General features: G+C 35.6%; 1 long non-coding RNA gene across 1 annotated transcript in view; it reads left to right on the forward strand.

Annotated features, from left to right (window-relative positions):
• The window catches only part of LOC118682347 (uncharacterized), a 9474-nt gene extending 5677 nt beyond the window's left edge, over positions 1-3797 (forward strand). The window contains exons 2-5 of the long non-coding RNA XR_011396853.1: positions 1780-1847; positions 1917-3282; positions 3341-3491; positions 3543-3797. This is a non-coding gene — a long non-coding RNA (uncharacterized lncRNA). The remainder of the gene's footprint in view (positions 1-1779; positions 1848-1916; positions 3283-3340; positions 3492-3542) is intronic.
• Positions 3798-26740: the final 22943 nt, after the last annotated feature.

Raw genomic sequence — 26740 nt, forward strand, 5'->3', positions numbered from 1 at the left:
CAGTCTTTTACCTTATTGCGGAGCTTAGTTATGGAAATTTATTTGTTTTTGATTAATGGCGTTTTGTGGGCGTGGCAGTGGTCCGATTATGCCCATCTGTAATACCAACCGTCTCACGATACCAAGAAACATGTCTACCAAGTTTCATAAAGATATCTCAATTTTTACTCAAGTTACAGCTTGCACGGACGGACAGACGGACAGACAGTCACCCGGATTTCAACTCGTCTCTTCATCCTGATCATTTATATATACATAACCCTGTATCTAACTCGATTAGTTTTAGGTGATACAAACAACTGTTAGGTGAACAAAACTATTATACTCTGTAGCAACAGGTTGCGAGAGTATAAAAATAGTCGACCTATTTATAAATACATGTATTCGACTGTGATTTTGAGATTTACAAAACTTCATGTGAACCTCATTTTTCGAAATAAAGGAAGTGGAGGAAGACTCCGATGTCTCAATATATACCGTATGTATGTATGTATGGAAATGATTTTTCAGTCTTTGTTTTGCAACAATATTTTGAGGCTAATAAAATTCCAGCGCATGCTTCATCAATTTAAATGCAATCCCCATTACGAGATGAGTTCACAAATGGTTTTAACAATGAATAAATCGTCAGCCCTCCGTCGCTTAATCAAGCCAATTGAAGAGCTCTTAATGTGGCAGAAACGGTCGCGTCATTACCGCCAACGCCGCCACCACCTTCGTTGTACATCTTCGCAACTACCGCTAAACGTTTCGTGCCCATAAGCCACATTCATGCATCTATTGCGGCCGCTCTGACGGACAAAGATTCGCTCGCTGTACGCTTTTATTGTTGACGTTGCACAGCTGCAGCCGCTGTCGCTGCCGCTGCCGCTTTTGTTCTACATACTCGTTCGTACTGCACATTTGTGTGTGTATCTAGATGTAATAGTTTGTAAATTGCTAACGGAAGTGGCTTCTTAAGTGCCAGCGCATACAGCAATTGTATGTGAGCTGATGTTGTTATTGTTATTTAGTAGTGCCAGCATTCTTATATTTTAGTAATACATTTGGCATTATGATTATAAAATCCGTTGCATGTATGTGTATGTACATACATACATACCATACATCCATATAATGTCAATAAGCGAAGAGGGCTGAGCAGCTGCAGCAGGCGGGGGATCTTGTGGATTGTTTCGTTCAGTAAAAAACAGCAAGAACAGCAACGCCAAAAACAACAACAACATTTGGCATAGTTTTGGTGTGGTAAATTACTCAGAGCGACACAAAGAGGGGAAACACATCACAAGCAACCAGCTGCTGAATTAGCTGAAGCAACAATTATGTGGAATAGCAAGTACTACAACAACAAAAACTACAAAGTACAGCAGCAAAGAAAAGCTATCAACAACTAACATGGTTTTATGGAATTTCGTTTGTGTTCATTATTGCCGCATTTTCCTGTCCGTTCAATATGTACGTTTTTAAATATACACATGTATTTATACGAATGAATGTAGAAATTATTTGATTAAAATTGACACAAGTGGCACGTCACGCCAGCTAAGTAACCGGGAGCCACGGCGTCACGAAACTATTTCGTTGCAATTTTGGTTCAAAGAGCTCTGATCCAATTGGCAGTGACGCTGGAAAGTTCTCAATTGGCTTAACATATACATATATGCATTGTTTATCTCTCTATACTTTTGTATTTATGTATGTACATAACACATACAGTATGAGGAATGATACATCTTTATCAAAAGCGATTAAGCACTTCTTCTTTCTATTTTATTTTAGCCTGCCCGACAAATTTTCCAAACGAGATAAGGTGAGAACCAGATAAAATATTAAGTGGTTACGTAAAGGTGCGTAGTACTTGTGAAAAAAAAACATATAACGACAGTATATAACATTATACATATCCTCAAATTCAGTATGAAAGATTTGAGATATATCCACATTTCTTTCAATTTATATGACGGAAAAGAGCACTAAACCCCTCTTCTTAAAGATAGAATAAAATAGATGATAATGAGAAATGTTTCTACAGTGGAGATGATCCCGCCAAGAGATGAAGACTGCGTTCGAACATTCTAAAGTAGTTATAGGTAAATGCCATTAAATTCAATATTTGTGACACAGATAAATTCAAATGTATGCATCTTCTGGGTAGATACATAATAAAAACAATATTTGGTTACCATTTCTAAAAAATAAGAGCCTTTCGCTGGAAATTGCAAAAAACATTGTATTAAAGATTTTAATAAGGTGTTGGTAAGAATGTAAAGAAAGTACAGTGGGTATACCTAAAGCATTTTGTATAAAGTTTTGTGTATCGTTAACTATATCTTTTTTCAGGATATAGATTTCGTAACATTTTAGTGGCCCTTCAATAGACGCAAAGCTTTCAGCATCGATAGAAACAAATAGAAGCGGTCAATGAATTAGCTCCCGCTGCTCTAGCCATTAGGTTGAACTCTACTACGCAGTGGGACTTTATACCATCATGAATAAGTTCTAAAATGAAGATAATGAATGAATGAAAAGAGATTGCCAACCTGGGATCTGCGTCCGACTAAATTATTGTTGCGAGAGAACAACTTTAAAAAGTTAAATCTCCTCAAGGAAAATATTATATTATAATATTTGCGGCTACATAAGTACATATACTTGTATACCATATACTTATGTACTTACATTCCACTGCAGACGCGGGAGGCATTCGTGCTAAAATGAGCTGTCTTCGATTCGCCAAGTGTTGCAGATAAGCGAATCGAACAAACTATACTAGTTGTTGAACAAAGGGACAGCACTCCCAGTGCTACTTAATTGTGTGCGCAATTTTATTGCGATCCTCCCTTTGGTGAAATAATTTTTCTTTCAATGTGAAAAAACGTTTTAGTAACTTAATTTTGTTCTCTATGAACAATCATATTTATTTAGCCTTAAGTTTTTAAAAAAACAAAAATAAAAATTTTTGTATTGTGTATTAATTTTCGAGAATAATTTAATAATTTCCTTTTTTGACAACAGAGCAGAACGCAAAGTTATCGAGTAAAGAAATAGGGAATCGAAGATAGCTACGGTTATAGTATTTTCAAATTGATGTCTCTTCTATAACATGGAGGCAGAAACTACCGATCAACTTCTGGAATACGTAGTACTCTATTGAAAAAGTAAAATCAAAACAAGCACTTCTTAAACCTGAAACGCAAATCATCTCTTTCTAAATTGCCGAGTTTAGATGAGACATTATAAAAAATGTGTGCTGTGTTTATTCTAGCCGAGGGTTACATAATGGTATAATTTTGAACTATAAGGTCCAAGCAGTTTAATTTTTACACTCATCAATAATCAGATAGTTTCGGATCTCTTCTACGACAGACGGGCGAATATTTGACGTCCCGCTCAATTACCGCCACTCTTTTGCTCTAAATTTTTTTAGAAATTGTGGACAACAAAGATTTTATCTGTCTCAGCTAATTGACCTGTTTGTATGTAATGAGAAAGTAAGTTTTGGCATATTATTTACTTTTGGTACTATGTTGTTGCTTTCACAGGTACATATTTTGGAGAAGAGCAATGCTCAAACAACGAGAGCAAATCGAAGACGCCTGTTATAGCTCAAACAGTCACCGGAAGGGAGGAATTCAGCTGATCAGCTATCTTGAGAGAGCGCAATGTAAATGAACACTCAACACGGCTTCTACCGTCCGCTTCTACAGACTGTACAATAGGATATCCGTGAAAGTTGGATTTTCCCGTAAAAAGGAGTGAGCTGAGAGTGAGAGAACAATCTCTTGTAACACAGGGCTGCCAATATCGATATTTTGTAGTAATTAAAAACTAAACTTGAATATATTTGAAATATTCTTAAAATAACTCAAAATCACAGTCGAATACATTTATTTATAAATAGGTTGACTATTTTTATACTCTCGCAACCTGTTGCTACAGAGTATAATAGTTTTGTTCACCTAACGGTTGTTTGTATCACCTAAAACTAATCGAGTTAGATATAGGGTTATATATATATAAATGATCAGGATGAAGAGACGAGTTGAAATCCGGGTGACTGTCTGTCCGTCCGTCCGTCCGTCCGTGCAAGCTCTAACTTGAGTAAAAATTGAGATATCTTTATGAAACTTGGTAGACATGTTTCTTGGTACCGTGAGACGGTTGGTATTGCAGACGGGCGTAATCGGACCACTGCCACGCCCACAAAACGCCATTAATCAAAAAAAAATAACTTGCCATAACTAAGCTCCGCAATAAGATACAAGACTGTTACTTGGTACACAGGATCACATTAAGGAGGTGCATCTTCAGTTAAAACTTTTTTTTAAAAAGTGGGCGTGGTCCCGCCTCTAATAGGTTTAATGTGCATATCTCCTAAACCGCTAATGCTATAATAACAAAATTCACTGGAAGCAAATTTTTTTAGCACTTCTATTGACGGTGTGAAAATAGTTGAAATCGGGTGGTAACTCCTCCCACTCCCCATATAACGGTACTGTTAAAAACTACTAAAAGCGAGATAAATCAAGCACTAAACACGCCAGAGACATTAAATTTTATCTCTGAGATGATATAAGATGACTTTATAGGAACCGCGTTCAAAATTAGACAGTGGGCGTGGCACAGCCCACTTTTAGGTGAAAACCCATATCTTGAGATCTGCTTAACCGATTTCAACCAAATTCGGTGCATAACGTTCTTTTCATGTTTCTATGTAATAGTGCAAAAATGGTCGAAATCGGACTACAACCACGCTTACTTCCCATGTAACACCATTTTCAATTCCATCTGATTCTTTCACTTTCCACTATGCAAATCAGGTAACAATGATTATATCGGGGTAAAACTTTGCGTGAATAATGCAATTAAAGTATGCCACCTTGCGGCCAAAAATTGTCTTAATCGAACCAAAACTGTTCAAACCCCTTAGTACTAAATATGTGGACCCCAGTGCCTATAGTTGACCTTCTACCGAAAATATCAGTCAATCCACAAAGAAATCTCAAACGAGTATACCATTTGACTTTGCGTGTGTGTAAAATTGTGTATAAGTACAAATAGAACAATGTCAACATTGGTGAAATGAAAACAAAAGAGAACAACTGATTTCTGTGTTACAACTATGGGCATAACTTTAAACTAATTTGGTTTGATAAGGGCGATAAGTACGGAAGGGATAAATGTCGGTGACTGTTTGAGCTATTAATTTGGGCCGTCGTAACAATTTTCGTTCCACATGCTACTGAATAGAGTCCTAAAATATTACATCAATCGAGTATTTCGCTAATCACATAGCGCTGAGGAGATGACTTAGATGTGCCATGTAGATCAAACGCAGTAAGAAAATTTCTTAAAATCGAATTGAACTGAGTTTTGACAAAAAATTATATCTCTAACATAATCTTTCATTCATATTTTTCAAAATTGTATTAGATATATGATAACAATGAATTGTTAAAGCCTTACAATATACCAGTAATATATTACTTGCGTGCAGTAAACTTAAGCTTTCAAAAAGTCTTCGTTTCTGAAAGGTTTTATAGTGATTTTTTGAATAACTTGAGTAAAATAATATATAAAAATTGTTTTTCGGCCTTTAATGGCTAAATGTAAGTTCTCATGCGCTTGTTGCTACCATTCGTATGCAGATTAGTAGCAGTAGCTATTGTTGTTGTTTTGTTGTTATTGCTGCTTTGGAAGTTGATGTCAAAGTTCATTTATTATCGTCATTTGCGATGCACTGCCATGTATATGTATATGAGCCGTCTCTTGCATTCTTTTTTGTGCGCCAGCTCATAGAGACGCCGTCTATGGCCGTCTACATAGCAGAATTGTTGTTGCTTGGTTATTGTTGTGTTCGCGTTGTCGTGTGCTTGATACGGTTTTTGTTGACTGCATTCAATACAATTTGTGCCGCGTTCGTTGGACTCTTGCCACTGTCGTTGCCACTGCCTTCGCCTGCCATCACTGCGGATGTATTCGCGATCGATCGCTCTCTTATAGCTTTCTTGGTTTGTTATTGTTGTCACCACCGTATTGCCGTTGGCATTATCTATAGCGCAATTAGATGCAGTTTGTTATTATATTTACTATGTACTCGTATGATGTTGTTGTTGTTGATATTTATGCATTTACATACTCGTAAATATGCATTAAAAACCAAATGAGCAAAACCAACGAACGGCAGCGATGTCAAAAGGCGTTGGCGATAGCGACGCTGACTGGCTAATGCATAGTTGCCCTGTAGGAAATTTGTCTATTGAAATTCTTTAGAATTGAATCATTATAATCAGCCGATTTCACATTAACTTTTTAGTATTTTGTATCATTAATAAAATTTATTATATAAAGGGGTATTCTGGTTCAAAAATTTTAAGAAATCGTTGTTTTTTTTAATATTATTGTAGTACAATATAACCTTTTTTGAATATGTCCCTATTTGTTTTGATTCTTTGAAATTTCAATTTTTTTTGGAGTTACAGCTCATTTTGTGATGCACCGACAAAGTCGACTGCCAGCTCGACGCAAGCTTTAAAGGCGTTTTTCTCTTAACTACTTTTTTAGAAACGGTGTGCATGATTTCTCAAGTTCTGTTCAATCGATTTACTTGAAATTTTATACGGCAGGCCTTGGAGTACATTCCCCTCCCGTCATCATTAAGTTATTGTGATAGGTGTTTGTCTGCCTCTAAACGCATTTCCTCATAAGCGTCAACCGTCGTCTTGGCCTCGTAACTGAGAGCCGTCTCGAATGACGAGTGGAAGCGGGTAGCGGCTGCCATCTCCGCTGTCTTAATGAAGGTGGTCAGGGGAAGCCCGGGACCACGCCCTAGATGTGAAAGTGCATGCACAAACTTATAAGGTGTGCCGACGAACGGTCCGAGACGGTAGCCAAATCGGATCTTCCGATACGGCCTCGGGCTCGGGTCTGGCGTCCGGTCAAACCCTTTATTCCGCATTGAAGAGATGCCGTTAGTCTTCTTTGCGACAGAACTGTCGTAGCGGAGTGAGGTAGTGCCAAGTCAACCAAAAAGATTAATAGGGGAACTCCGCAGGGAGGCGTTCTCTCTCCACTGCTCTGGACCTCGGTGGTAAACTCCTTATAGAACTCGAAAAGTAAGGCTGTCGGGTGACAGCCTATGCTGATGATGTGGTTCTTGTAGTTAAAGGAAAATTCCTAAATACCATTTATGAGCTCATCGAAGGATACCTAAACGTGGTATCCAACTGGGCGAATAGAAGCGAAGAACGGCGCTCATCGGAATCTCCGGTGCACTGCGAACCACACCAGCGATAGCTCTTAATGCTATTTTAAACATAGTACCTGTGAACATTGCCGGCAGGTGCGTTGCTGCGAAATGTGCTATAAGGTTCAAGAAAGCTGAGCTTTGCCGCAATTCTCTCCTCCTTCAGCTGCATTCCTAAAAATTTGGAAATTCCGGGTTTTTCAGGCGGAAGTGCCTGCGATCAAAGTGGCGATAGAAGTACCGCTACGAAGTGCAGCTCCGTTTAAAGAGGCATTCATTCCGACAGTAGAGCGGCTATACTAGCCTTAAGTGCGCGAACCGTGCAATCAAAGCTAGTCATGGAATGTCTGTGCTCACTAGAATTAGCATCAGGTTACTTCAATATCAGGCTCGTTTTGGATTCCGGTCCGAGCGGAATCGCTGGCAACTGCAAAGCCGATGAGCTAGCCAGGGGGGTACCCTTGCCCCGCTCACTTTGGAATGGGATTGAGTTGAATCTCCACTAACGTCTTGAGTTCTGGCTCTGGACCAATGTACCTCGCATGCACTCAGCATACGCTGGTCGACGACCAACTCCTGCGTGACTGCGAGATCCTTATGGCCGAGAGTGGATTGCAGGAGGTCGGGTGATCTTCTCGCCTTGAACAAAGTTTATCTCGCCGCTATCGTAGGAGTTCTCACTGAGTACTCTCCAATGAGAACTCATGCAGTGCGGCTCAGAATACTAACCGATGCTAGTTGTCAAAGTTGTGTGGAGGATTGGGAGGTGGAAACATCCCGGCACGTTCTCCTCCACTGTCCGGCTTTTGCTAGGCTGAGATTGAAACATCTCGGTAATCATACTTTCGGCGGACCAGAATATTTGGCCGAAACAGACATTGGCCGTCTCTACAAGTTTGTCATAGGCACAAAGCGCTTTCTCGACATGTGAGGGTCTGTTGATCCAGCTCATAGGAGTTTTGGGTACCACAACGGGTCCAAAAAAAAGCCTAAAATTCGGGCTACTAAAAACATAAGACCCCCTTAAGACCGAATTACCTTTCATGAAGAATTATAGTACTTGGGGTATATGAATTAGCATCCGTAATTACAACCGAGAGCAAGCGCGGTTTCTTTATAGATTTTTTTATTTGGCTAGAAATTTGCGGCATTGATATATATAGGATTTTGAATTCTGCCTGAAAGATATTTTAATGATTAGTTATTATATTTAGTTTGCCACGAAGTTTGTAACACCTAATAGGAAACGTCGGAGACCCTATAAATTATATACATATATAAATGATCAGCATGACATTAATCGGAGCTGCCGATATCGAACCACTACAATATATAGCTGCCATTCAAACTTAACTACACTAGAAAGTGTAATTTTGGATAAAGGTTTCAGTTTTTATTATATAAAATTGGAGCTTAAAAGACATTTTTAAGGAATTTGTATAATAAATATGATTTATTTTTTTATGGTTTTGTTTAGCCCAAAAAATGTTGGTTTTGCCGGAAAATAATACTTAATTTTCGTTATTTCATCGAGACCTAAAAAACAATAAAATCGCTTGAATGAAAAAAATTAAGAACTTTCTTAATTTTTAATTAATACCCTTTTATTAGCTTGTGTTGTATGTATGTAATGGAATCTTAGAGCTCAATTTTCACCGGTTTCCAGAAGTCTAATCAACTTGAAACTTTGCAGACGTGTCAAGGACCGATGACAATGCAATAACTTCAGAACAGTTTCCCATTACTTTAAAGGTGGGCGTTACCCCGCCTCTAAATGGTTTAATGTATATATCTTCCCAACCGCTACAGCTAACTCAACCAAATTTGCTGAGAAGAAGTTCTCTTTAGAGCTCTTTTTCATACGCTGAGAAAATGGGCAAAATCAGATAATAACCACCCCCAATCCCCATATAACAGTTATGTTTAAATATACTAAAAGTGCGAAATAAATGTGCTATAAGCATTAATTTTCAGAAATAAGATGGTAGGGAAGAGCTTTATAGGAGGAGGTTTAAAAATTCCTTTAAAGGGTGTTTTTTTTAGTTTTTTTTAAACTATTTTTATTTCGAAGAAAGTTTTTCTTTCAAATTTTTAGTTCTTTTGAGATTTCACTTTGTGGTTAGCAAAAACTATTGTCAACTATTTAATCTAATTAACTAATGGTACCAAAAATATGTATATATATTAAATTTTAAAGTATAACTTAATTGAAAGCTGTCCATTTTGGTTAAATTACTTATACATATTTCATTGTTATTTTTCAACATACTCGAAACGAAATTCAAGTTAATGGAATTAATAATAAATTTTGCATGCGAACATAAAGATTTCTTTAGTAAAATTTCCCTACCGGGAGTGTTCCGACAGTGTATGTAAATATACGTAAATGTTATTATGTAAAAGTCAAACATTGGCAATGAAAGACGCTGATAGAGTAAACCATTTATAAAGTGCGGAACGGTCACAATTTTAGAGCACACATGGTCGATTGCCGGGACGACAAATAAATGTTTTTATGGCTGAACAGAAGGGAATCAGCGAAAAAATGTCATGTTCCTCTAAATAATTACTGACCTGGTCATATACTTATGTACTCGTACTTGTATGTACAAGCTTCCCATTAAGATTTTCCCACACACATGTGTATGTGTTGGGTTCGTATTTTGCATTTTTTGTAGATAAGATTTCCGTTTCGAGCCACATTTCCGTAGTCAATAAATGTTTTTTGAATCCAATTGAATAAAATTACACATGTATGTACATATGAACACATTGTTATAAGTGTTTTATGCATGCATATTGGCTACAATCATTGACCGCCCCATTGTCATCATATTATTTTCTTATCGCAGTGGCAATTGTGTGTTTGTGCGCGGATGAGTCAACACTTCAAAGAATCAAATATTCAAGTATAAATATATATGTATGTACATATATATGGTATTACTGCATTTGAGTCAATATTAAAGTGCAGCTGCACTTCGGTATCGAAATGACGAATTCGATTTTAAACTCATTTTAGAGGTCAATGAATAATGTTTGAAATAGACCTTTATAATTAGACACGTACATTTTTTCACTGGAATGGAAAGTGCAAAATGACAACAACGAGCAATTGTCTTAATTTCGTTAACTTACTTATAACTCTTTCGTATCTATAAATAACACCTATAAATGGTGTGATAGTTGTTGCGGTAAACCCAAAAAATCACTTACAACTCTTTTATTAGAGGATACTTATTATTTCAGAGAACTTTGAAAACATGTTTCTCTGAGAATATTTGTTGTACAAAGAAAGACTTTATTTATCGAAATTTATAGCGGGTGTGAGTACCAACACAAAATAATGTCTACTATGGCTTTGTACATAATGATTGGCTCTCGCTAGACTCACAACGTCGTCCTCGTTTTTTTTAGTGCCAGTAGTCTACACAGCCTAAGATCCTAGTATACGGAAAAAGCTTTAACTCCACTCGCTTAATCCAACTAGGGCTGAGCTCGCTAACTGTGCGCTTAAAGTTAGTCAAGGAGTGTCTGTCCACTCTAATAGTAGTTAAACTTGGTATAAGTTAATTTGTTTATTGCTCTAAGTTCTCTGATCAAGCTACTTTTTCATCAGACTCGTTTGGATACCTGGTCATAGCGTAATCGCTGCTAACTGCAAAGCAGATGAGCTAGCATGAGGGGGCACCCTTGCTGCGCTCACATCAGAGTTGGGACAAGTTGCATTTCCATTGTCATATTTCGTTTTAGCACTGTACCGATGGACCTTACATACGCTTAGCAGGCATAGGTCGACTACCCCTTCTGTGCGACTGTCAATTGACCTAATTTCTCTTTAGGATCTACCCTGGTTCGAAACCAAGGAAATGCAATTTATTTGTCAATTCCTCTCTTTAAGAACTCCATACATGTATATGAAGATATGTGAGCGACTTAAACTATAGCAACACAAGCATTTCTTTCGCTATCACTATAACTATATATCTCGCTCTCCAAATTAATGTAAAGATCACTAATTTATATTGAGAAAAAACACTTAATGCGAAATCACTCAAACAAATGAGTAAATAAGAAGTTTTAGGATTTTTTTAAAATTAATTGTGTGCATATGTGTACGAATTACTCATTTGCAATCTTATTGTTTGTGTTTGGAATTATTTAGCTGCATTATGACAAATATCGGCTGAGAGTTTTGGCCAGGAAGCCGAGTTTGGAGAGTTTTGGCCACCAAGCCGAGTTTGGAACTCACAGACAGTTATTGTGAGTCATATTTACAAAAAATTATTTTATAAAGAAGCAGTAAACACAAAGAATCATAAAATAATTATACCTAAATATACTACTACATATTGGCACATGAAGACTTAGAAGTACATCCATATGTATATATGAAACTGTAGTAATGTATCTTTCAGTAATGAATTGGCAGATGAAATTTAAATTTATAATAGGAAAGCTTGAAAGCTTGTCAAATCATATATATATACAATAACAAGTAAGGAAGGGCTAAGTTCGGATGTAACCGAACATTTTATACTCTCGCAAAGTCAAATGGTATACTCGTTTGAGATTTCTTTGTGGATTGACTGATATTTTCGGTAGAAGGTCAACTATAGGCATTGGGGTCCACATATTTAGTACCTAGGGGCTTGAACAGTTTTGGTTCGATTTAGACAACTTTTGGTCACAAGGTGGCATACTTTAAACGTATTATTCACGCAAAGTTTTACCCCGATATAATCATTGTTGCTTGATATGCATAGTGGAAAGTGAAAGAATCAGATGGTAATGAAAATGGTGTTATATGGGAAATGGGCGTGGTTGTAGTCCGATTTCGCCCATTTTCGCATTATAACATAAAAATATGAAAAGAACGCTATGCACCGAATTTGGAATCGGTTAAGCAGATCCCAAGATATGGGTTTTCACCTAAAAGTGTTCCTATTAAGTAATCCATATCATCCCAGAGGTAAAATTTAATGTCTCTGGCGTGTTTAGTGCTTGGCTTATCGCGCGTTTAGTATTTTTTAACAGTACCGTTATATGAGGAGTGGGCGGGCTTGTCACCCGAGGTGCTAGAAACATTTGCTCCCAGTGAATTTGGTTATTATAGCATTAGCGGCTTAGGAGATATGCACATTAGACCTATTAGGGGCGGGACCACGCCCAATTTTTAAAAATATTTTAACTGCAGATGCCCCTCCCTATTGTGATCCTGTATACCAAATAAGAGTCTTGTATCTTGTTGTGGAGCTTAGTTATGGCAATTTATTTGTTTTTGAATAACGGCGTTTTGTGGGCGTGGCAGTGGTCCGATTACGCCCATCTGCAATACCAACCGTCTCACGGTACCAAGAAACATTTCTACCAAGTTTTATAAAGATATCTCAATTTTTACTCAAGTTACAGCTTGCACGGACGGACAGACAGTCACCCGGATTTCAACTCGTCTCTTCATCCCAATCATTTATATATTATATATATAACCCTATATCTAACTCGATTAGTTTTAGGTGGTACAAACAACCGTTAGGTGAACACCACTATTATATAAGAGAAGTATGCTAGAGACTATATATTCAAAAATAATTGGCTAAGTATTTAATTAAACATTTAAGTTTTCTAAGATTTTCATTAACTTAAATTAGGTATTTCTATAAAGCAGATATTGATATCTACATGGAAGTGTGGAAAATGTTGTTTCAGCAATACATTGATGAAGAGTTTAAAAATCCCTAACTTTTAGTGACATGAAACAAATTTATTTAGGAGCACATTAAACCGTCATAACGGATATAACAACACGGGCGTTATCTGATGTTATACGATTTTAGTCGCATTTATTGCCATATTTTTCCAGCTGAATAAACTTCGGCGATTAAAACTCAAAGCAAACATGAGAAAAGCGATAAGAAATCAATTGAACTGAGAGCAGCGCAGAGATAGCTACAGAACAAGCTAAGAACTATAAACCGGGGCTAAAGAAGCGGAGCGTGTTATGACGAATGAGTGGTGAAGCATTACAAGGCAGCAAGATCGTGATGAAAATGAAAACGAAATGCGTGAAAAAAAGCGAGGGATGTATTTACTTAATTACCAGATTATCGGAATTTAGGTAAATAGTAATATGTAAAAGTGATGTTTGTTTCTAATGAAATTATAAGAATATAGCACTTTCTCATGACAATTTTCGTTCACATCGATCAAATGAAAGAGTGTCATCACTGCAGTGATGTGACTTGGTCATTGTTGGTATATATGAGGTAACAGTCAAATATGTATGTAAGTATGAAGTTGATATTAAACTTGATGTTGATTGATATCAAATTCACAGAAAGCAAATTTTTTCAGCAGTTATATCGACAGTGTGAAAATAGGTGTAATCGGGGAACAACCTCGCCCACTTCCCATATAACGGTTCTGTTAAAAACTACTAAAAGCGCGATAAATCAAGCACTAAAGACGCCAGAGACATTAAATTTTATCTCTGGCGTTGTATGAGATGACTTCATAGGAACCGCGTTCAAAATTAGACAGTGGGCGTGGCGCAGCCCACTTTTAGGGGAAAACCCATATCTTGGAATCTGCTTAACCGATTTCTACCAAAATCGATTCATAAAATTCTTCTTATATATCTATGTTATAGTGCGAAAATGGGCAAATCGGACTGCAAATACGCCCACTTCCCATGTAACACAATTTTAAATTCCATCTGGTTCTTTCACTTTCCAGTATGCAAATCAACCACTACTGAATGATTTGATTTGGGCGACCTTATAACCAAAAATTGTCTAAATCGGACTAAAACTATTCAATGCCCCGAAAATATCGGTCAATCTGTGAGATATGTTATAGAAATTCAAAGATAATCCTTTTCTGGTAATAATATGTCTTTATGTCAAAATGGGTTGTATCGGGTCATTAATTCCTTTAGCCCCCATATAACTAATGAAATGATTTCCGAACTACTGGCTGACTTTATATCGCAAATTGCAGCAAATAAATAAGATACCTTACCAAACTTTACTGGAAGTATAGTATTAGATATATTATAGTTTAATGCCGAAAATATGTGAAATTGGAATTGAACCCAAACTATCATATACTACAATTGATTTTCTTTGTTCTAACAAACCTGAAGGTATTTCCCTGGCTTTGATCGTGGAAAGTTGCAAGAGGGTTACACCCGAACATAGCTCTTCCTTACTTGTTGAAATATAATTTTATATAATAATAATACTTTCCACTTTTCGTTCACTTCGACCAACTTTGTTTTTAAAATTCTCTTAACATCTTTATATAAATGCCTTCGATCATATTATGATGATTTAAAATCAGGATATAAACGGTACATAGACATGGAAAATAAATCGTTTGCTTGTAATGGAATTACTGTTAGAGAATTATGTAAAATGTTGGTACTGGAAGATTAAGTAATAAAATATTCGCGGGAAGGAAGTGATAAGTACTTATATTTCCTAGAGGGTTTCAAGTATAAGTACCTCTGTGACGGTGATAATCGATTTACATTTCTGCTTGACAAGTTATTTTTACAGGTTTGGAAAAACTAAGAAGTCGCAGGTACTTAATCTGAAGAAGACGATGGATGGAAGATCAGTCCTTAGTCTAATTCGATCAATTTGGCCGTGGTAATTGCGAAAGTGTATGCCGGTGCGTTGCCATGCTGCAAATGCATCCAAATGGAGCCGTTTTTTCTTCAAATTGGTCCAAACAGGCTAGTGGATCTCAATGAACGTTTTACGCTTCGCCAAGTAATCGATACAGATCCAACCTTGCCTTTATGGAAAAAGTTGGTCAGCTTTATGTATGAAAAGAACCATTCTCTGAGCAGGTTTGTCGGATGAAGTTAACTATCTTGCTTGTTCCTTGTTCTGAGATGTGTAGCCATATTTCGTCTATGGCAAAGAAACTCCACAAAGCTTAAAAAACATAACTCAATGCTGTGACTTGGTCTCGCGGTTGCGTTTGTTATCAGAAGTGGAAAAACGATGGCGTGACCAACACAGTATTTTAAGATTATTGTTGCCCCAACTATTGGCAGTTTGTCAATGAGATCGTGAACTTTTGTCACGTTATCCTCCGTGGAAGCTCTTTCCGGGGCAACTGGGAGTGCCTCATCAAAAACAGACTTGAAACGTTAAAATTGAAGTAGAAGGATCGCCGCATACATCATCCACAGCGAAAACACTCGATTCCACATGCAGGTCACTAGGACACTTACACTTACTTACTTAGCATTTGAATAATTTAAAACATTAATTGGGATTGTTAAATTGTAAATAGCTTTCCTCATACGAACATGGTCTAACTATGTTAATACAATTGTCTTAGAAAATCGTTCTTTTAGTTTCAGAGAGATAGCTCTGGGGCGAGCATCTTATATCGATTGGGATTTAAAAAGAAATTCACTAAGATAAATGACTTTCTTTTTTAAACATGTTTAAATTAAATGTTTCGGTTTGTTCCTTACGTGTGTCACATACTTAGGTTCCCTATTGTTCAAATGTAAATTCTTACTTAACTAAATGACTTTGCTTGCAGTGCTTGCTGGCAGAGACGTAGGTAACAATTGTTCAACTACAGCGAGTGATGTGCTCACCCCAATGGCCAACTCACTTTAAAATCAAGCGCTCAGCTTTGGCAAACGAAACGTTCAGCATTTGTAACTGTTTAATTCTTTTCACACAACAACACACCCAATGGTCGAACCAAGGGTTTGCTTAATTAAATCCATTGCTCGATACATACTGTGTCTGTGTGTGTAATAGCATATGTATGTAGTGGCAACACAACTGAGGTGTAACATAAAATAATGTCACACGCTTCGGATTCTCGGTGAAACGGGCAAAATCGCATGCAAATCAAATCGTCAATCGCCAACAAGCAAATAAACGCAATAATTCACCTTTGGTTTATATAAATGTTGTGTCAATATATTTTCAGATATAGTTGTATGTGTGTGTGTATGTGCGTTTCTGAATTTCTAAGAAACAGAAGCAAAAGCAAATGCGACAACAAACGCCATATGTTAAGAAGAAAATATAACAACAACAACAAAAAATTGTTGAACGCCAAGAGCAAGAAACAGCAAAAAACAAGCGAGTAAACATCGAATTCAAATTTTGACCCAACCCAAATATTTTAGGTCAAAATCATCATAACACCAAATGTGGCAACTTAGAAAACACAAATAAAGATTGATAGTGTATTGAAAGCTTTGAATTTTAGCATTGAGAAGCGTTTTGGACGCTTATAATGTTTCTTACCCAATAGTCTGGCGTATTCCGAACCATGTATGTATGAATGTGGGCATATCTATCTACACTTGTAAGTATTTTGTTGACATATGGCTTTAATACAAACAAAAATAAAGAAAGAAATAAAATAGCCTTACAAATGCCTCAACATGGAGCATAGGTTTGGCGATCGAATCCATCCCAGCCCTGTTTTCAGGTTAAAATAAATGTCTATAGGTACTTTAATGCTTAGCAATCCGAATTCGGCTTTTATTTTGCTAGCTTTGTGAATATAAAAAGCAAAGTACATTACCCAATTGACATTGTAGCTTTCGAGTTTTTTAAAACAGTTCATACTTTATTTGTAAAGAGATGTGAATCTTTGAAAAATTAATTCAAAGTGTACAAATGTATGTATGTATGTATATATGAGGTATGTTCAAGAAATAACGGGAGTTTTCGTTTTTTCAAAAAAAAAATTTATTTTTTTATTCGTCTACATTAATGTTGTCGCCTTTAAAATAGTCCCTATTTTTCCAATCGTTGAAACGCTTCACAAACTCGATTTTTGGCAGCGACTAAAGCGGCCTTTTCACGGTCATTTTTGTATGCAAACATGGTATGATGCAAAAAAACTGGTTTTCGTTTAAATGGTCGAACATGCAATCATACTTTATTTCTCTGTTATTTGTGAACGAAGCAACATCAAGGATGAAATGACAAGGATGACATGAAGCGAGACTCTCATTTTTGCTGATTTTTCTGTTATTCTCTTTTCCGGATTATTAAAATCAGGGAATTTCTAACAGCTGATGTCAAAAAAAGCGGGATGCCAGAAATAAACCCGCTAAAAATATCTAAGTGCCGTTTCAGACAGGGATGCAAAAGAGTCTGATGTTTTTCAAATTTTCTTTTGGTGTCGCTCTGGGCATTCACACGGTCAAAAAGAGTCCAGCAACTCGAGTCTAGTTTTTCTGCATTCCTTTTCACAAAATTTTCGTAAATATTTGTGCGGTTCGACTGCGCAACACCGCGCAACACTGCGTGCTGCGTATTTCATTTGTATGTTGGGATGATGGTCACACATTTTGCTTGCAATTAATTACCATGAATATGGTAGAACAATATGCATAATACAAGTACCTACCCGCTAAATAGTTTCAAAGAAATACTAAAGACGGGAATTCCCTAATCCACAAGAATGTATTGAATATCCGCTACTAATATTTTCAAGGCCAAATTTATAATAGGAATTTCCTAATCTTTAAGTATTAAAAACTCATAATTTCTTTACTCCGTATTAAAAATTCATAATTTCTTTACTCCATAATCTATATCTTAATTTTCTCCTTATTTACAATTTGTCATAATATTTCTATTATTCTATGCATACGTATTTGCATATTACATACAAAAATAGATAACAGAACTCAAATTTGCGATCGAATTCATTTGAAACCGAGCGCTCTTGCAACCATTCAAAGGATTTGAAAGTGAAAAGGACTGCTGAAAAGGGTAGCAGCGAGCTGTTACGAACAAGAACACAAAGCGTGCCACCCGAACACGAGTGGCACGGTCCCTTCGTCTTTCCTCGTCGTCCCCTCGCCCACAATAAACTGGTTTGAGACTCTTTTGCGTCCCAATGTGAAACGGCTCTAACAAAAGCAGTGCGAAACGAAATTTCAGGGAACGACACAAATACTTTTGAATAACGTGCAACTAAATTTTATTTGCCAATTTAATTTAAAACGTTCATCATAAAACCATGATATTTTATTATGACTTGTATTGTTTCTTTGTTATAATCTTTTTATTTATATGTTTTTTTTATGTTATATGATTTTTTTAAAAATTTATAATCCAGCCATCCAGAACGCTTCGATAAATTTCAAAGAAGTTCTTCCACAGTTCTTCGTTTATCCGTGACGTCATTACGCTTCAATGTTTGCTTAGTGCCGTTTCAGACAGGGATTCAAAAGAGTCTGAGGTTTTTCAAATTTTCTTTTGGTGTCGCTCTGGGCATTCACACGGTCAAAAAGAGTCCAGCAACTCGAGTCTAGTTTTTCTGCATTCCTTTTCACAAAATGTTCGTAAATATTTGTGCGGTTCGACTGCGCAACACCGCGCAACACTGCGTGCTGCGTATTTCATTTGTATGTTGAGATGATGGTCACACATTTTGCTTGCAATGAATTACCATGAATATGGTAGAACAATATGCATAATACAAGTACCTACCCGCTAAATAGTTTCAAAAAATACTAAAGACGGGAATTCCCTAATCCACAAGAATGTATTGAATATCCGCTACTAATATTTTCAAGGCCAAATTTATAATAGGAATTTCCTAATCTTTAAGTATTAAAAACTCATAATTTCTTTACTCCGTATTAAAAATTCATAATTTCTTTACTCCATAATCTATATCTTAATTTTCTCCTTATTTACAATTTGTCATAATATTTCTATTATTCTATGCATACGTATTTGCATATTACATACAAAAATAGATAACAGAACTCAAATTTGCGATCGAATTCATTTGAAACCGAGCGCTCTTGCAACCATTCAAAGGATTTGAAAGTGAAAAGGAATGCTGAAAAGGGTAGCAGCGAGCTGTTACGAACAAGAACACAAAGCGTGCCACCCGAACACGAGTTGCACGGTCCCTTCGTCTTTCCTCGTCGTCCCCTCACCCACAATAAACTGGTATGAGACTCTTTTGCGTCCCAATGTGAAACGGCACTTACGACTGAAAAAATATACTGCGTGCATGATGCAAGCGTTTACACCATAAAACATGTTCATAAGTGCCGGTTTACACGGGGACTCAAAAGAGTCTCAAACCAGTTTATTGTGGGCGAGGGGACGACGAGGAAAGACGAAGGGACCGTGCCACTTGTGTTCGGGTGGCACGCTTTGTGTTCTTGTTTGTAACAGCTTGCTGCTACCCTTTTCAGCATTCCTGAACACGAGTGGCACGGTCCCTTCGTCTTTCCTCGTCGTCCCCTCGCCCACAATAAACTGGTTTGAGACTCTTTTGCGTCCCAATGTAAAAGTGCACTTTTTAAAAATTTTTAAAAACCATCGCACATGTATGACGAACACGAATTTATTATGTTTACACGCTCATCCTTCTCGTCACGCCGCATATGCTTGCAAACATGAATGACCGTGTAAAGGCCGCTTAAGATAGTGCATAGTGATAGCTTAAACATATGTTAAGTTTAAAAGCTCACACGCGGGCGAACATTGAGTGCAAAACAAAACAAAGAAGTTAGTGTTTAAAACAATAACGAAATTTGGCTGGATTTCAAAAGGTTAGGTTTTCGCCAAAAATACGTCAAATTGGTCATTTATCCCACTGTGCCTCGATCACTCTTTCCCCACTACATGATATTTAAGTTTTCACGAGTAGTTATTTTGATTATTCTTATTGCTCGATGACTCACCATAATAGACCTTTCCTTTGATCTTAGGACTATTAATAGCGCAGTGAGGAAACTACGATGCTAAAGTATAGATCTCCCTCAACTATAAGTCACTCCAAGAACACTTTTGTATTAAAAGAAATGAAACCTCAGCTATGTTACATAACCAAGAAAGCAAACTATACTTGCTACTATGTGATTGAGTTATGTTTTCGTAACTTTGAAATAGTAACTAGATATCAGAGAGGTGATATAGTATATTCGGGTCTCAAACACTTATGAATGATTCAAAGTTATTTATAAAGAAGAGAATATATATAATAATATACTCCATTAAGGTTTTTTCTTGCGTATATACTTTAATCTAATAACTATATGTGCAAGACTTCAACTGGAATTATAATTAAAGAAAACAATCAAAAAATATTGCAAAAGTTAGATAAGACATTTACATACAAATATTAATTTTAATATAAAAAAGTAATATTTGTTTAAATTTCAATTTAAAAATATATATCGTATATAATATACAATTCTTCTATTTCTTAAGTAAAAGTCATAAATATATACATATGTTAATAAGGAATTGTGTTACTGTTATGTAAATTTACCTATTAAACTCGATGAAACATTAACTCCAAGCTTTTCGATACACACAGATCAATTTGGTCCCATTCAGTTAAAATGGCATATTTAATGTGTTTAAAGCTGTCATATTACCTGAAACACATATATATTTTAGCAAAAAGTATGGTATTCCCATAAAATTATATATAAACTTTAGCTACTCAATTTCTCGAATACTCAAAAACGCTTTTGTTTCTATAGCTACATAGATCGGAATCTTATCATGCTGGATAAACGATTTATCAAAATCATTGAGTTTGCTTTCTAAGAAATTTATGTACAATTCTGCATTCATTTGCCGTAGCACTAAGCATATTTTGGACTTGCTTTTTGATACCATATCGTGAGTGAATGTCCTCCCTGAACGTGCTTTCGCGCTTTTTGCATTCTTCTCGCAGGCGCGTGACATACATAGTATGTTCAATACCTGTTGAGACCGTCGAGGTCAGTTAAATTTAACTTTTTTCATCACTGAGTACCACAGATTCGAGCTTCTCATCCCAAAATTTTTACTCTTTATAATATGCAAAAAGTATATATTTATATACCTATTATATAATATTATACTATTTTAATTTACTTATATACTAGTGACCTACATTTAACGAAAATATTGTTGCTACATTTGCTGATGATACTGAAATTTTAGCCGTTGGCGACAATAATATTGAGTCAACAGAAAAATTACAAAAAGCCATTGCAGAAGTACAACGCGGGACAACTACTTGGCGCATTAAGCTAAATGAAACCAAATCAGTGCATATAGATTTCACCAATAAACGTATACAGCACAAACCAATATATATGCACCAAAAAATAGTTCCGTATGAGAATACAGCAAAATATCTTGGTATGACCCTTGATACTAAACTCAGGTGGAAATCACATGTCAAAAAAAAAACAAGAAGAATTAAAACTTAAGTACAGAAAAATGTACTGGCTATTAGGCAGATATTCTGCCTTGTCAATATACAACAAGCTACTCTTGTATCAACAAGTCCTTAAACCGATCTGGACTTATGGTATTCAACTCTGGGACTGTACCAGTCAAAGCAACAGATAAATTATCCAAAGATTTCAAAACAAAGTACTTCGTGGTATTGTTAATGCACCCTGGTACATTCGTAATGACAACTTGCATATGGATCTGAATGTAGAAACTGTTGACACCGTCATTAAAAAGTATGCTCAAAGTCATGCGCAACGACTACAACAACATATCAACATTGAGGATCTTTAGCTCCTTAATAATGATGGCCTTACCAGAAGATTAAAGCGAGTAAAACCTTTCGAACTTGTGTAAAAAAAAAAAAAAATGAACTATAAAATAAAATAATCATTGTTCAGGTCTCACTAAAATAGTGACTATAAAACATACATACGTATGTATAAGTTTAACATCTGAAATGAATATCATAGGATAAGCATTTTGTAATTTTAAAACCGTATAAATTTAAGTCAGAAACAAATAGTTTATTAGTATTCATTTACTAGATTGCTTTAAAATAAATACCCCAAAGGGGTGTTTTTACAAAATAAAAAAAAATAAAGTTTAAATAAGTCTGCCACGAAGTATGTAACACCCAAAAGAAAACGTCGGAGAACATAAAAAAGTATATACTCGTATATGACCGATCAGCGTGTCAATTAACAATGTCCTTGGCTGTCTGTAAATCCCTCAGTTTCTGAAATATCAATCTGAAATTTTGCACGTGTTCTTTTTCTTTAAGAAGGTGCTCATTTATCGAACCCGCTGATATCGGACCACTTACAGCATATAGCTACCATATAAACTGAACTATCAAACTCAAGTCTTTGTATGGGAAACTTTTTAATTTAACATCATTACGAAATTTAGCGCAGATTATTATCCAAGGCAGCACTACCACCTCCGAAGAAATTGTTCAAATCGCACCTCTTCAAAATAATTGTTTTTTATCCTTATCAAACTTCCATAGTTTAGGAACTACCACATACTCAAGAATCGTTTCCTCTGCTTTATGTGCTAATACTATATATTGACTGATCTTAAGAGAAAAAATTATAACTGTACCAAAAATTATAGCTGTACCGTTAATGAAATTGAGAAATACAATTTTGTTCATGTAATTATTTGACTGAGGTATGGTAGTAACTTTGGATTTAGAAATTAACTACATATATATCTCACACGTTTTCTCAGTCTCAAATATTTGGATTCCGATTTCACCCATTTTCACACTGTAGGTAGAGGTGCTTCCAGTGAATTTTGTTTTTACAGCTTTATCAGTTTAGGAGATATGCACATTAAACCTATTAGGAGCGGGATCACGCCCACTTAAAGAAAAATGTAACTACAGATTCCCCTCCTTAATGTGATCCTGTGTACCAAATAACAGTCTTGTATCTTATTGCGGAGTTTAGTTGTGGCAATTTATTTGTTTTGATAAATGGAGGTTTGTGGGCGTGGCAGTGGTCCGATTGCGACCATCTGCAATACCAACCGTCTTACGGTACCAAGAAACATGTGTACCAAGTTTCATAAAGATGTCTCAATTTTTACTCAAGTTACTACTTGCACAGACGGACCGACGGACGGACAGTCACTCGGATTTCAACTTGTCTCTTCATCCGGATCATTTATGTATATATAACCCTATATCTAACTCGATTAGTTTTAGGTGATACAAACAACCGTTAGGTGAACAAAACTATTATACTCTGTAGCAACATGTTGCGAGAGTATACAAATATATTGCTCATACTTAACATGGAAAAAACTATCTTTTATATGTTGTTTTTGCATGAGTGGAGACATCAGTCTTTTTTGAATGCTCCAGTAATTGAATGTAATAAATCTATGCAGATATCTTCTTATCTGTCATACAATCAGCAAAATGTTGGTCCTTTATTAGTTCCCTTAGATTTGAGGACCGGATTTTTTCTGTGCTCAATTTCGAAAAAAATTTACTGATATATTTTAATTTTCCCATAGATGTTTAGAGCTTTTATCAGACCTAACCATATATGAAAGGAGGTAATATATTGCGGTCTCTGACTACTAGAGGGCCATTCATCACATTCATACTACACGGTATTAAATAAACTCTCAAAGACCAAACTTATCCAGAGACAGAACGTCTTGGCTCGGCTTTCATATAAGCGCATGAAACAGGGGTATTTGGAATATCCTCCTTTTTGACTCAAAGAAAATTTACGTTTTTAACCCAAGGCTTACTAAACACTTGTAATGGCATCCCAGAGTAGTTCAAATAGGCCTTTTTTATAGAATCAGATGCACTTAAACGGCATTCTCTAAACATATGGTCACTACAAACAGCACAAAAGCTATTCGAATCATTTAAACTAGTTCTTCTAAATGTACCATATATATAGCGGTGTATTTATGAAATTTAGTCAATTTTTGCCCTAAAAATTAATTCAAGTAAACTGAGTAAAGATATTTCAAGAAATACACGTATCACTTAAACTAGAGCTGCTAGAAAGAAACTGAGGGGGGAAGAAAGAGTTTATAAACATTATAAAACAAAAAAAGATTAATTTTGTTTACCAGTGAAATACTAACATAAGGAATTGTCTCATTCACTTCGAAAAGCTTCATAGATGATGCATTAAAATCTGACTCGAAAGTTTAATTTCACTTGACATAATAGGTAAAGCACGCATTCAACATCTACAATTCGGTTGCGAAAAGTGAGTGAATGTATATTATGAGGAGCATATAACTCGGATTCAATAAACGCATTCCCAGATTAAAATACTCAAGTTGTGCTTGTGATGAAAGTCCATAAAGACTTTCTATACAGTAGCTGAAATAGGTTATAGATGGCTATTGACATATCGTTCTAATTTTGAAGGTGCAAATAACCGCCGTTTTGTAGTTGAGGAAAACTCTCTACCGCTGATACGGCTATAAAAAAATTAACCTTTAAAACGTGAAATTGGGATCATGGCATCATCAAAAAAAAAAATTATTTATTACACACATTTTGCTAAGTTTGATTAGGTTAAGTTTTTGGAATGGCCTCCGCGATATATATCAAAAGGTGTCCCTGGTATCAGTGGGATGATACTAAAACTTTTAGGTATGGATCAATAGACCTCCATATATCGACTTAGAACTTTGATTCTCTTGAAAATTTGGTGAGTCGGCCAATATTAATTCTAGTCAATTCGCCTGGTTCATCCAAGATGTTTCACTGTGCAAAAAAATTGTCACTAAGAGATGACATATTATTTTCTGTTAATAAAATTGATTTTGACATTGTATTCTAAATGTTTCCTAAACTGCTTGTTATCTATTATTTCCAATTAAAATCTAAGGCTACTTATCTATTTACATGTATGTATGTACATACGGGTATCATTGTAAAAAATCGCGCATACAAGCACCAAGATACATTCCTACATACATAGAAGTATATCGTAGAATATGTGGCTGTATTTTGACATGATATAAAAGTGTTCATTTTTGGTCTTGCTACCTAATTTTTTTGTTTTTTTCGCGCCCAAGAGCAACCACAAACTGCTGATACCAACATTATCATAGTTTTACTTATCACACTATTTGGTTAAATGTTGTGGTATGCAACAATTGCTATGCGTACATACTCCTAACTACTGTTATCATTAATGCATGAAACACAATGAAGGCGGCAGACGACAGGCAGCATCTGTCAAATATAAAAATACACACGTTCTTATGGGCACTTGGTGGGTTATTTAGACAATAGCACGACTTCACGACAACAGACTTTTAGTTGTCCTTGTCGCTAAATTAAAGTCATTTCTAATTTTGCCGACGTAGTGTTGCCACTAGTATGAGAATGGTAAAATTATTCAAAGCTCTAACAAGTCTAACGTTATTTTACCAACAGAAGCATAAAATAGCTGTGATATATCATTTGTAATAACAATTAATAATTTAAAGCCAATGAATCGACCTATTTACTTATTTTTTTGCACAAACAATTTCACTTTGAACAAAATATTTAAATGTCATTCAAGTGAAAAGTGTTAGTATGGCAACAACGAAGTTGTGTACGATGTACATCAGCTGTTTGATATGTCGCTGCCGTCTTCAAAATATTCATGAAGCTGGCTTCAAGACGCCATTTGCAGACAAGAAAATCTCGCTGTCGTGCAGTCGTCTATGTGTTTAAAGTTTAATATTTTTTTTGTCTTTTTGTGTTAACTCAACAATTGTCGACCGTTAAGCGACTGCGTTTTGTTCAGCGTTTAAGAGATAAATATAAACGAAGTTTAAGCATGAACATGCACATGCGAATATATGCACATACATACATTCATATCTGTATGTGTCTTTATATGCTTTTGACTGTGGATCTTTCCAAGGTATTTTAACAAAAAGAGTAAAACCAAAACTATATATTTATTTTTGTACGTTTGTTGGACCATAGGAAACGTTTACTAGGCAAATAAAAATGCGATTGCAGGGTCTTATTAACTTTTTCTTTAAGATTCTTCGCATGTAGACGTACGGTGCCATAGAAAGTTATGCAGAAGGTGTCCACTGACATTCTCCTGTCAGCTAAACTTACCTATATTATTGGATTAAAACTAAACAATATTAACTTTTTCGTTTTATAACTTTTTTTTTATAAATGCTCCAAATTGTAATGTGCTTAAACCCACAAAAATTATCTTTAGTCGACAAGTAAGTTATCCTCAACTGATAAAAGGAAAATTGAAAGCTGATTTTAGAAAGTCATAGTTAACTAATTTGGCTTTCCTTGGAGATCATATTGCTATTCGCCTATTATTATTCGTCGTTTATTATATTTAAACCTTTCCTGAGGCCAATTTTAAGTACAGTGTTTTTCTGCCTCTTATTCTTATCGTTGACAGCCGCATTTTTGATAACCCCACGCCACGAAGTAGTATTGATTGCTACTATCTTTTATGGTATACAGCAAATGATGGTCCCATGGACAGACTAAAGTTACCAAAAAATAAATAAGAAAAAAGTCAACATTACGTTAGTCATGAAATTATGAATGAACTTGAATTAATTTTCCTTCTTAGACATTTTTTTCTTTAAATTGATCATCTCTCATTTATTAGGGTAGCTCTTAATTATAATATATATAGAAAAACCGTAACAAATAGAATTTATAGAAAATAAGATTTCATTTAAAAATTTCAACATGTGTTTC

Source organism: Bactrocera oleae, chromosome 6 (assembly GCF_042242935.1).
Source record: "Bactrocera oleae isolate idBacOlea1 chromosome 6, idBacOlea1, whole genome shotgun sequence".
Lineage (NCBI taxonomy): Eukaryota > Metazoa > Arthropoda > Insecta > Diptera > Tephritidae > Bactrocera > Bactrocera oleae.